Here is a 5267-nt window from a genome sequence, read left to right on the forward strand (position 1 = left end):
TATGTGGGCATTTTCAGAACATTGTTTGGTGAAATATTACATTTGCATTTTTCATAAGACTTAAGAATCAATCAGAAGCCTTTTTTTCTTCTTAACAAGCCCACTCTTTAGCTTGGCTAAAGTGAGATTTTGTATGAAAAATCTTAGCTGTGGCAACTGTTTCATTTAGGTTTCCATTAAAAAATAAAAACAATGAAGGCTGGTAGATTAAGTAGAAACAAATTAAAAACATACTGGCACATTTTCCCTGTAGGATTTCCCTTCTCGTGCCTGTATATACATCACACGTTTTGGTTTAGCAAAATCCATCTTGGTTACTCGTGCGTTTAAAGCTGTATTACTGACTAAAATCAATACATGATTTAAATCAATAAGACGTAAAACATGGGAGCATGAGGTATCATTTGTTTTTACAATATGAAATCGTAAGCACCTGCTTAACATCACTGCCTTCCATGCTTACAGTAGGTTATTGCACCCTTCAACCATTCATCAGCCTTAAGTAAAGCAATCATTTTTTTAAATCCAAAAATGTGAAACATTTACATGTGTAATGTGAGTTCCATAATGCACTTGACAATGTTTAATAAAGTGTGCACTGAAAAATGTATTATTATTATTATTATTATTATTATTATTATTATTATTCGTGCTTTTGAACATTTTGCTGTTGAACAATCAGGTTCTGGTTGGTCTGAAGGTGTTGATGCATCTTCTGTAGCAGCAGTTCTGACAGTAATGGCGGCTGCAAAGCAAATTCAAGGCAATTTTTTATTTGCTTGATCGTAACAGCTCATTCATAAAACTTGTGTGGTGGATGCTTGACATTACAAAGTTGTTTTAAAAGATCTAAGTTTTGTGAGGAGACTTTTATTTAACATTAATTGAATGAGTCTCAAGTGACCACATTTCCACCATTGGAGTGTCTTTTACAAACAGAGCTGCTCCAAGGGAACCAGTTACCATAATACCCACTGTTATTGTGTTTATAACTGTGCAATATTACCTATGTGCAATATGTTTCAAAGCTTTATTGGTGGTCTCTTTTTCTTTTTCTATTTATGCACTGTAATGTATATACTTGTATTGTCTCTACTTTTTATATATTTGCACATTTCTTTTCTTTGCTGCTGTAACACATCACTGCTAAATGCCGCAAATGTAACACATAAATTTCCCCACTGTGAGATGCATAAAGGTATATCTATTCTCCTCTTATCTTATCTTTGTGCTTTTTAGCATCAAGAAAGGAATAAAGAACCAATGCTGAGATATAACATAAGTGATGACCAGAGCTAGTTTGCATCATGATGTTCTCTAACATTGAAATCTTACTATAAACAGTTAAAAACATGATGTGCTATTCATTAATAGACTAAAAAAATGCTAATTTTGGGAAAGCTCTGTGGTATTTGAGGAATAAATTGCTTCATAATTATTAATCAGGTTCTGGTTGATGGAAGATCACATCATGCAACTCTGTTGTTGATTATTTTCCTATAACAACATGCCTGGTTATAATTTATTCCTTTTATTATTCTTATTTTTCCTGCCAGATTCTTTTCACATAGCACCCAGAGTTCCCTCCGTTTTTTTGGAAACTCTGAAGTTTTTCTGGCTTTTCCTGTCATGTAATCCAAATGCTTCATTTTTTCAAAAAAATATATGTATCCCAGCCCTCAGTGTCAAGCCCTTAGTGTTTCACTCCATCTATTTTTTTGGTTGTTGTTGTGTAGCAGACACATAACTGGAAAATAAAGCCTTCAGTGTGAGAAGATCTTTGTGTGCAGAGAGTTCCCCCTGTGTTCACACTGGTGTAGGCTGCAAAGTGGAGTGCGATCAGTTTTCAGGGGCCGCCGGGACCAGAGCTGAACTCTAATGGGGGCTGACAGACATGAGGCAACGTGACACAGTTGAGAGTGCCACGGCGGAGCTGTGAAAATAAACAGCTGTAACAGAGAGCAGGCGAAGGCCTGTAAAACCTGCCGCAACCTCAGGTAGATCTGAGACGTTTTACATTAATCCTATTACAGCCACATTCTCACAAGTGCAGTTGCAATTTATGCAAAAACACCAATGCTCACATTTCATTTCGCTTTAATATCTTCTTCAAATTTGTTGCTGTTCTTATGATTTTTATTTGTCTGAAGATTAAGAATAGTTCTTGTCTAGTACATTTTTACAGTAGCCTTGAAAAATCTCCTAACCATTATTATGATAGAAAAATGATTTTTCTTAAGTGTTCTTCTAGTTGTCAAGATGTATCATGTCATTGCCGGAGCATGTTGTTACCATTCCAGTTCCTCAAGACCTCCTGCCAGTCCACATTTTTGCTCTTCTTTCGCTGCCAACAAACGCATACCAGGTAGTATTTTTATTTTATTTTAATTTTGCTTCTTTTCTTTTTCTCTGGCCCATGTGTGTTAGAACCATGAACAGAAAACTGCAGGAGCTTATGGCTGCCATTCAACTCTTTTTTTTTTCCCCTGTTTGAAGTGCATTATGTATAATATTAAAGATGTGCGAGAAAAGAGTTTACATTTCTATTTAGGACTTCTGTCCAGGAAAAGATGTTGAATTATCATGCTTTTGGATGTTTGCAGGACGTGCATGTGCTCACAGCGGTAGGTCTGTACAGTCCGGCTTTTCACTGTTCTGGGTTTGATTACACTACGATAATCAGTGGCGACAAAACTATTCTCAAGTTACTGATCAGTTGATTGCATTTTGATGTTTTGGAAAGATTTTCAACTATCATCACTGAGACCTGATCCAGTATGTAAGCCAGTTTTCCGCTGGATTGAGCAAACTCTGATTCTCAATTAAAGCAAAATTTAAGTATTTAATGCTTGCTTTCCAGGTATGCCATAAATTTTATCTGCTTGGCCTGAGATTTCATTTGGCCCATAATCAGCAATGTTGAATGTTTTGTAGAAATTGTCCAGAGATGTCCGTTCTAAGGCATTAGGATTTAAAAATACAGATGGCCACATCAATAGAAACAAAGGCGAGTGCGGAAATGGATTTATTGCCTGTAAGAGATTGAAGGAAATGATAAATGAATCCGGTAATGATATCATGCAGAAAAAAGTATCATTTATTTTTGTTTTGTACTCATCTACTTGTTCTTTTTGTGGAATGCAGAATGTCTCTATTTAGCTTTCAGACACAGTTAAAGCAGAAAAAAGGATATATAGGATGGCTAATTTAAATATAGCAGCAAGGCTCTGATTAAAGCACAGAAAAAATATCAAAAGAAATGGGAAAAAAATATATCATTTGAATAAAGTTTATTAGTGAAACAAACCTTTTAAAAAAAAGTTTGTTGTTGGCTGCAATAAATCAGATTGTACAGTAGTTGGCAAAATTCATTAATCTGCACCAACACCTCCCTGTGTTTTGAAACTTTAAAGGAATGCCTCTAATGACATTTTTGATAAGACAAACATACAAAACACAATGTGACTATAAAAAACTTCTTCAAATATTTTTTTTCCAAGTATGTCTTTACACACTTAATAAGTATAAGTTTGGAGAAGTGTTGTAATTCCAGTTTTGGATGTGCTCTATCAGTAAAGCGCTGGAGAAAGGAACAGTGGACATCCTGTTTCAGGCTTTACAAGGTTCCACAGAAGTCCAACCATGTCCTTCCTGTGACAGTACCACTTTCTGCATGTACAGTTACACATAGTGGCTTCTCTCACGTCTATAAATGCTAAAGCATGCCAGATATTGTTCTTGGGCTGCGCCTTGGGTTTGACAGCATCTGTAACTTATTGTTTTGAGGGTTGTGTATCAGTTTTATATGTTTTATAGGTACCACATCTCGAATGGAAATCATTCTTAAATTGGAACGTTGTGTCGAGTGTAGTTTAGGTAATTTGGAGGAGATGAAACGACCCTCTTATTTCAGATGGACTTATTTGATCTTGAGATAATGTAAGTGAGGTGTGCATGTCATGCTGACTCTGAATGACTTTTTCATACTGTAAGATCTCTCACTGTGAAGTCTAAAACACAAAGCAGATTCCTGCAACTGGCTCATAAATCAGGGGCTAAGGCACTGACTAATATGGAGTCTCGAAGGGGGGGTCAAAGGCCACTTGGGAAAAGGCTGCAAAGGCATTAATTATGAGCCAATAAAATGTGTGACTAGTATAAAGGGGGTGGTTTTTCCTACAGGCCCAGTCACTGAAGCTGATGTTTGCCTCTGTTCAAGCACTTATACCAATCAGCTTTTCCCACCGTGGCTGAACTTTCCCATGCGTGAGTCAGACAAGAATATAGCAATCTCCTGAAACTTTGGGGCAATGTTTTCAAATAAACGCTCTGAGACAAAGCTCTAAATGTGTAGCCATCTTCTTCAGTTTTCAGCCTAAAAAGAAATCCTTTAAAAAGCCAGAACTGCTTGGTCTTTCCATGGTCTTTTCCTCATCATTATGACAACTGGATTTATTTTGAACATTCCTCTGTAGTGTATATATTATATATGTGCATACGTTAAGAGATATTCTTTCAAAAGGATTCTTTCAAGTCAGACTATCTAACATTAACTGTATCAATACATTAAAATCAGATTTTATCTGCCATTTGACACCAAATGCCCAGAAAATGTTCATGACACTTCAGTGCACACTGCATTCTTTGAATTGTGAATGACTTCCCATAAGATAAGCAAGCACTGTCAGAGCGGTGCAGCCGAGGAAAGACAATGCATACATAGAGGAGGAAAGTGTAGGGAAGGATCCTCCAGAGGATTCTTCAGTAAAGACGGAGCTGTGTGCAACTTAGGCTTAAATAACCAGCCTAATAAACATGTCCGGCACTCTGAATGGATCACAGATGAGTGCTGCCATCTAAATGTGTTCACTCTGTTTTGAAGCAATGTGACTTATCATGAGATGGTTTAGACAGAAGTGATGGAATAAAGCAGTCTTTCATGAAGCTCTGATACAGAAGGATAAGATTTCTGGAGCAGGCCTGACAGAGCAAGATATAAACACAGAACACTATCCAACCAGGGCCTGTCTGTGAAAGTTAGATGATTGTCTTGAGTTGAAAATGAGTGTATATGTCTGAGTATTATAATAATTACAATGTCTGAGTATTTAATAAACCAAGAGACTGAAAAAAAAATATTCTGTGCACAGGAAAGCTGCATGACTGATGTAACTTGAAGACAGACACAATTATAGTGTTCCACACACAGAACACATGCAGGACTAAGGATTCTCTAAGTGGTTCATAACTGCACCTTCTCAAGCGGT

This window comes from Silurus meridionalis, chromosome 8 (assembly GCF_014805685.1).
Source record: "Silurus meridionalis isolate SWU-2019-XX chromosome 8, ASM1480568v1, whole genome shotgun sequence".
NCBI classification, from domain to species: domain Eukaryota; kingdom Metazoa; phylum Chordata; class Actinopteri; order Siluriformes; family Siluridae; genus Silurus; species Silurus meridionalis.